Source organism: Rhagoletis zephyria, unplaced genomic scaffold (genome assembly GCF_001687245.7).
Source record: "Rhagoletis zephyria isolate East Lansing unplaced genomic scaffold, Rhagoletis_zephyria_1.1 Rzeph_scaffold_13615, whole genome shotgun sequence".
In the NCBI taxonomy this organism is placed as follows: domain Eukaryota; kingdom Metazoa; phylum Arthropoda; class Insecta; order Diptera; family Tephritidae; genus Rhagoletis; species Rhagoletis zephyria.
The window spans coordinates 2873-11412 of NW_016170686.1; the positions used below are offsets into that span (position 1 = coordinate 2873).

Consider the following 8540-nt stretch of genomic DNA (forward strand, 5'->3'; position numbering starts at 1 on the left):
AAGTAGTTCAACAGAGAACGCCGAAACCCACCACAACTACCGTACCCCCTTGTGAACTCTCCATTGTCAAGCTAACTCACTGCTCAAGTTGGATCACATCTCGATGGAAGACTTTATAAAGCAGAAAGAGGACATGCAGTAGGCGAGATAATTTATTACGAGTTTTGCCAGTAGATCAACTAAAAAAGTAATGCCACCGAATAATGCGCCTGGACTCGATGCTTTGTTGGTCGGAGAATTAAAAGAAATTACACGAAAACATGGAGGAGGGCAGGATCCCCAAGAGCCAGTGAAATTGTGTCCAAGCCACGTTGGAAAAAGTAAAGTAGCGCTAGTTGATTTCAAGGGTAAATTAATCCAGTTGCTTTTAACGACAGCAGATACTAATATGAAACTGAACAAAGTTGTAATCGATAAAGTAGATATGACAAGTTTACCCATGAGCTCGCCAGAAAGTAGTTAAAGCCTGACATATCCGATAACACTCCAAGGCGAGCGGTTGGGTATCAGCTACACAACCGAACCTAGTAGAAATGTTTGAGATGCTCCTAGATTTCGACCCAAATAGCGAGCGATTATGCAAGAACGCGTGCCTTCTAATAACGACAACCAAAGAAGGACGACTACAACGAGGCCTGTAAAACCAACGGCGAAGCTATTATTGCCATCAGTGCAAATTACAAATCTCGAAAATCCCGGGATTATGCGCCAAGAATCCCAGGATATTAAAAAGGCCGGCATCCCGTCATCCCGGGATTAACATTCCTTTTACCCACACTTACAAAAAAATTTCATGTTTTAACTCATTGAAGCACATTTATGAAATATAGTGAGGATGATTTCTTCAACTGAACTGGAGTCGATAACGAATAAACAGTAAGATACGACTGTAATCCTTAATAAATCCTCATGAAAACGAAAACTAAAACGATTTTTATTAAAATGCTCTTATTTAAGGTTTGATTTGAAAAAAGGTGAATAATAATAAATCATAATGTCAAAAGCTAGAGATATGAATACATAAATAATTCAAGAAAAATTGGGAGATGCGTAGATGGCTTAAAGTTATTAAAGTTTCAGTTTTATTGCACTAATTTTTTTTACAAATTTTTTACAATGCCTATTAGTTCCGGATATTACTATTTTTAGAGTGGGAATACACATATCTTTACATATTTGTACATTTCCCAATGCATGTTTACAACACCAGATACGAATATACTTATATAATTTTTTTTTGTTTTTTCATACAAACATATGTACATACACATGTACATGCATTCAAAAACATTTATGCATTTGCATTTCTGTGTGGTATTTACCTTTTTGGCCCTTTCGGTTTTTAATCCAGTTTTAGTTATTTCGGGTGTCGCACTAACATCAAATGCTGTCGCATGTGCTGTTATTGCAATAACTAGTGTGATTTGTTGTTACCGTTGGTATTTTGTTGTTACCTTTGCCGGTGTTTTTGTTTGTTTTTTTTTTATTTTTTGTTATGGCTGTGTTTGCTTGCAACTGGTGTTTTTTTCACAAATGGGTATTTTTCATTGCTTCTTTAGCTCAGACAGCACAGCCGTTTTATGTTTTTTTGTTGTTGTTTAATTTCATTGTTTTACATTCGATTTTATTTCACCATTTACTTTGGCGAGGAAATTAGAGCTGCGCTTTGATTTTGAATTTTAATTAAATTTCTTGCTTCAAATTTTCTGGTTGTAATCTTATACCTTAGGTTTTTTTGTTTTTTTGTAAGCGTCTGGCTTACTTTACACTGGCCTTGAAGCGTGGAATTTAGTTTATTTATATTTTGTGTGTTAGAAATTTGTTTTGTTAAATTGCATGGCACAGTGGGAGTTTTCTTCAACCCTAGAAAGATAACCCTACTGAAAGTAATTGAAACGGGGGTGGTTTGCTTGCCTTAATTTTATGGTAATAAAGATTTTATAAATTTTTTTTTTTTCAAAGATATGAAGTTTTTAGATATTTATTTATTATTCAAAGGCATCTTATTTAAAAATATTTTAAAAAAATTAAATTTTCATTTATCAATGGAATTACCACCGATTTCAATCTTTATTTCGCGAAAAATGGAGCGACACGTTTAAAAAGCATATCAGAGCAAGGTTAATGAAAAAGGGTCCATGGGCTGGCTGGTTTAAACTAAGGTTAGCAAATCAAATCTCCGCCAGCTGTTCAATTTAAACGCAAACGTCAAAACATCGCCCAAAGTTTATCAAGATACTGTTTCGGAAGCTGTTGTCCAAAACTAGTCGTAAACTTTCCAGCAATATTCTGCCGGTCGATAGAACTAAAATTGCCAAAATCTGGCTCCAATACCATTCCAGTAGGGAAGTGAATACTGGACTTAAAACCGGTGGACTACAAATTGTGCACAGTTTTTGGTAGTATGTGTATTGAATATTTTTTTTTTCGTTCAAAATTTTCGTCTAAAAAGGATTGCAGACAAACTAGCTTTTCTTTTTTAAGAAAAAATACGTTATAAAATTTAAAATTGTAACTATTTATGTTAGTATTAAATAATAAATTCTATCAAGTTTGAAAAATATTTAAAACTATATTTGAAAACTTAATTTTTAGAAAAATCCAGGCCATTGAAACTCCGGTCCCGGGGGTAAAATGTATGTTGACAGGTGGCATATGAAAAATTTGGGAACCTAAGCAAATATCATTAATTTTAAAATCCCAACTAGTCGCTTTATACAATGAAGATGAGATAGAAAAATACAAATGTTTACAAAACAATTAGAGGGGTCATTATACTAGGTGCATGCGAGGGTAGCTCTCAAATAACGAGACAACCACTCTTACAGCAGAAGTACGCAAGCATAAAAAGTGCAAGCGATCGACAGCTGTTTAGCTTCCTCTTTTAAATGCAGCGTTTCCGTTTTCTGTAAACAAATTCGTATAGTCGTTCGCATTTGCGTGGTTTGTTTTTCGATTCCCCGATTGGAGTGTAACAATATAGCAATGAATTGTTGTGATATTCATGGGATTATATATGTACCTTTACTGAGTTGCTCAAGGTCAAGCTATTTATACTGTGACCATTCGTACTGGTTCTGGCGGGATAGTAAAGATTTTGAGAAAGTTGTCCCGCTGAATATTTTTTAAAAGTCGGGACGTTTAAGTGTCAGTGAAAAATTCATATTTGTACCGCTTAAATGCCGATTTTAAATGTTTTCTCTATTAATTTAATAGAAGTCTCCGTCCGTGCACTCTAGCCCAAAAACCATTTTTCGTACGCGACAGCAACTTCATTAAGAGAGCCATAAACAAAGCCATCCATAAACATCCTTATTTTCTATGATCTTTGATTATGTTTCCCATCATTCTTCCTTTGATTTTCTTAAGTTTGTTTTTTTTTTATGAAAACGACACAAACGTGAATTTAGTGAAATTATAAAAAATAATACTTATTTCCTTCAAAAATTCATGGATGTGAAAAATATAAGCTACAGTGGGAAGCAGGATGAGTACATTGTGATTTTTGCTAAATATATGCGCAAGATATTTAAAATTTATTTTTATTTTTTGTTATTTATCTCATAAGAATATGGTTCATGCTTTAACCAAAACCATACAAATCAAACTTGATACAAATTATTCATTAAAATTTTCAGCTTTTCGATCTGATTTTTTAGAATTTTTATTGAGTATGCAGTTTTGTACCCCATTAAATTTTAGTATAATAAAGTGCAAGTTTTAAGCGGCAGAAAACCGCGCTTCCGCTCCACAATGCCTGGGTTCAAACCCTGGTCAAAGCAACATCGCAAAAATATAGAAAAAAGGTTTTTTCTTAACAGCGGTCGTCCCTCGGCAGGCAATGGCAAACCTCCGAGTGTATTTCTGCCATGAAAAACAGCTTCTCATAAAAATACAATCGCCGTTCGGAGTCGGCGTAAAACTGTAGGTCCCTCCGCTTAGTGTGACAACATCAAGGCGCACAGCACAAATCGGAGGAGAAGCTCGGCCAAACACTAACATATGTGTAAGCGCCAATCTATTATTATTATTTTTATTTTTGCACTTTTTTACAAGCATCATACGCAAGGCTGTTTGAAAAGAAATTAAAAAATAAAAATAAATGTAATTTTATATAAAATGCATTTGTTATAATAAAAAAACACGCAAAAGCTTCAGAAAAAAATTTAAAAAAATCATCCCGATTTTCCAGCCGCTTAAAACTAGCATTTTATCATATTAAAATTTAAAGGGTGCAAAACTGCATACTCAAAAAAATTCTAGAAAATCAAATTAAAAAGCTCAAAAATTTTTATGCAATTTTTTTGAATTAAACTATATTTTTATGAAAAAATAACAAAAAAATTTTAGCTTTAAAAACTTTGCAAACATTTAACAAAAATTACCATCAATACTCCCCACTGTATATTTTAAAATTTAAAATTTGTGGAAAAACGCAGAGAAAGTAAAATTGTTGTCTTTTCAAATATTTTAAAAACAAAATTGTACGTTTTGATGCGATATCCCTTTGGCTTCAACATCGAATCAAAAATTTACGATATTTCAAATCAACTATTTAGTGCATTTGTTAAGTATTTCAATTTATTCTGCTTTTTGGGTTAAATTCTAACCTATAACTTCATTTTTAGTAGTTTTGCTTTTGTACGAAATTATACATCTACATTTGCATTTTTATTTACACTTGCCGAATTTTCAAGTTTTTCGATTTTTTTTTTAATATTGCATTGAAGTCAAAATCAAAATGCAAATGGAACAATGGCTAAGGCACCTATCACATTTTTAGTTTCATCAAGTTTTGCGTACAAATACACAAAAATAGTATAGCGCATGCACTTGCTCCATATAGTATCTGAATGTACATATGTATTTAAATATTGTTTGCACATAGCTATGTATGCATGTTTGTTTGCATTCATTTATCATAAACATAACTTTTATAAATTTCTTTCCTTTTCCTGGTTAGGTTGCAACTTGCATTTGTGAATGCATTTTATTTGTTTTTTTTTTCTTTTTTGCAATTTAGCAAATGTCATCAGCAGTGTTGAATAAATAATACGGAGTCTGTGAAATAATAATGACAACATCCTAGCAGCAAAAACAATTACACGCTCAACTGATTGATGAAGTTAAAAATTTTCGGGGCAGGTACTTCGTTATTTAATTGCAAAAAGTTTAACAGGTGAAAAAAATTACGATCACTTGGAGCTTGCAATTTATTTCAGTTTTATGTATAGAAATGAAAAGTAATTTTAGTTTTATTTTAAGCTAAATTAAAAAAATTATTCATAAATCAATTGCTCCCAGTAAGGAAACCTAATTTTAAGCTTAACAAGAGAGAATACTGGCTGACTTCCAAAAGCGTGAATTGCATTGCATACGCAAAGCATAATGTTTTATAACTACAAATGGTTTACAATGTATACTTTTCCAAAACGCATCCGAAAAGTTATTTAAACGCATCGTTAGAATAATCAGCGCATCAGAAACAAAGTTGATGCTTCGTTTGTTTTTGCAAAACGAGTGTAGAGGATGGCTGTCATGCACGTCACGGGAGCACTACCCACTACACCCACAAAATCTCTGGAAATAATATTAAATCTTCCAGCTGTGGATCTCTACGGCATATTTCGGACCGGCTGCAGTGCAGCCAGGTTAAATTCGATGCAGCCGTGGATAGACCTCAGATTGGGACACGCAAAATTAGTCGAAACTCTATTGATTAATCTACAACATTTAAATTATACCACTCCTGTACTCTGTTAAGACAACAAATTCTCCACAAGAATTTCAGAGAGGAACGAATGGGAAGAATCCACAGACATAAACCAGTGTATACGGCTATATATACAGATGGGTTCAAGCTAAATAAAAGGGTGGGTAGCAGGATTAAATCTGACGAGTTCGCGCTAACCCTCAATTTTCGCTTACTGGACCATTGTAGCGTTTTTCAAGTAGAGGTAAACGCGACTTGGTTGCTCAAAACCTTCGCCCCTCCAGGATGGCCTACCGCTATTTATTCTGACAGCCAGGCTGCTTTCAAATCCAACGGAAAAACGTCCAAAGTAGCCTTAGAATGCATGGGTTCCTAGACACAGGGACTTTCCTGGAAACTGCCCAACCTACGAGCTGCCAAGTAGGGGGACAGAAATATCGGGCATACCTCTAACCTCCTGTAAACACAGACTAAAGGTTGAACTCATCGAAAAGGTATATACTATACCAGGTGGTCTGTGGAAACCACCTGCCATACTACCAGGCATACTTGGCCAAAGAATGGTGTAAAGCGATCCATAGCTTTCAATCGCCTGGACCACTCTCTCTCTCTCAGATTAGTAGTCGGGATAATCACTGGACACTGTCGGATGTGGCACACACGGAAAAAGGTTACGATACCCCACCAACGATTTTTGTCGCAGTTGCAGAGAGCCAACACGTGCAACCAATTCTTCAACAAATGCTTTCTATATTGTTTAGCCGACTTGAACTCGGCGGACGTCCTCGACTTTTTGTACTATATAAAACACACGCGGTAGTTCAGTTACTAAGGGAGGCAAAAAAAAAACAAATAGCTGCGGCCACTCCCAACGGGCTTTTCGAGCCTACCTGTGCTCCGTGCTCTGTGCGGGGGCAGCCACTCTAACCTAACCTAACCTAAGAGAGAATAATGTAATGAACACGGTAGAAGATACCTCGTACGAAATGTCATCCTGAGTTTAAGCTAACCGGGCTTCAGAATTTGTTTCCTGTACTTTTTCTCTGATATAGAATTCAAAGGGTTTGTATAAATAACTACACTGCCGGAACAAAGTATTGGCACAGCAAATTTTTCACAATATATGCAATAATTTTTATTCGAATATTTTTCCGCCAATTTTTTATAAAAATATCGTTCATTCAAAAACAAAAAAACATAAAAATATAATTTCTAAATTTTGTGCAAAACTCATCAAATTTTCAACTTTTTAATCAGATTTTTTAGAGTATGCAGTTTTGCAGCCAACAAAATTCTAGTAAAAAAATGCAAGTTTGGAGTTAGTCAAAAATCGCGTTGATTTTTCAGAATTTTTTTGTTGAAAGTGTTTTGCATTTTTTCTATATAAAGTATTTTCGAACAAAAATGGAAGAGACTGCGTGAAAAAAGTTCCCAAAAATCAACGGTAATTTCTATCTACTTAAAACTTGCACCTTGTTATAATAAAATTGATTGGGCTACAAATCTGCATACTCCAAATTCTAAAAAATCTGATTAAAAAGTTGAAAATTTTCATGAAAATTTGCAGAATTTTCGCGAGTTTTGCACAAAGTTTAGGAATTATATTTTTATTTTTTTTTTGTAGAATGAACCATATTTTTGTTCCGGCAGTGATTGTCCGCATATCTTTTTATCTTTCACTCATTCACATGGATATTGCCTTCCATCTCATTCTTATTCAACGCTAAATACGCTTTGTGCTGGAGGATGAATCACTAAAAATAAATCCATTTCACAGTCTTCTTTATTGATTAAAACTTTAATAACTCAATATAAATCATAAATTTCGAGACGTTTTTAAGAAATCGAAATTACACTTTATTCTTTGATATAGAGGTAAATACTTTTTTCACACATACACAAATATGTACATATGTAAATATGTTTTGATGTCTGCTTACATTCAATGTATGTATGTATGTATGTATCTAGATTGACATTGATAAATTTTCACTAATCCTCTTGACACTGGTTTTTGTTAAACATATATGCATATTTACTAATAATTATAATTGATTCACACACTTTTTGCATTATCACAAAATTCAGCATCACCCACCTTCGTTTTGAGTAGCACAAAAATCAGAGCAAAAAAAACGTCAACGAACCGAAATTCGCGCGCCTTTTTATCAATAATGGAATTTCTTTCACTGCCGCACTAATTCGTTTTATTTATAACTTTTGCTTTTTTATTTGCATGCGTGTACACATGTATGTATGTATGTATGTATATAATCTTCATTCCAACTTGCGAATATCAACAACTTTGGATTTTTTATTTTATTTTTTAGATCTTCTTCATCTCTTCAACTTTTATTTTTTTTTTTACTACTTCAAATGCCGACCGTTGCCAACAACGACCAACCAACCAACGAGATTGTCGATTACGAGGGAAACGCACGTTTGTATGCCGCTCGCAAACGAATCGAATAGAATCACTCTTGCTAGTCCGCTCCAATGCCGCCTCTATGCACGTCAAACGACAGACTGAAGCAGGCCGTACACGGCCACAACGATGATACCCCAAAGCAAAGCAAAGCACACAAAAACACGCCAGCACACAAGCCAGCTGCCAACAGGCCTCAGCAGCAGCACACAGTAACGATAGTGGCGTCCAACAGCAAAGCCATGGAGCAAAAGCATCCAAAAAGGTCGCAAAAGCGAGGAAGCCCCCAATGCAAAAAAAAAAAAGTGTAAAAACAACGACGAACAGCCGAGACAGAGCAAAAGGCAAAGTCAAGCAGCAATACAAGCACACACACACACACACACACACACACACACACAC

At 34.6% G+C, this 8540-nt stretch overlaps 1 long non-coding RNA gene across 1 annotated transcript; it reads right to left on the bottom strand.

Moving 5' to 3' along the window:
- Positions 1-1710: 1710 nt before the first annotated feature.
- LOC108378222 (uncharacterized) lies at positions 1711-8221 on the bottom strand. Its single transcript, XR_001849396.1, has 2 exons — positions 7812-8221; positions 1711-1863 (listed from the first exon to the last, which is right to left on the bottom strand). It is a non-coding gene; the product is annotated as an uncharacterized LOC108378222 (long non-coding RNA).
- Positions 8222-8540: the final 319 nt, after the last annotated feature.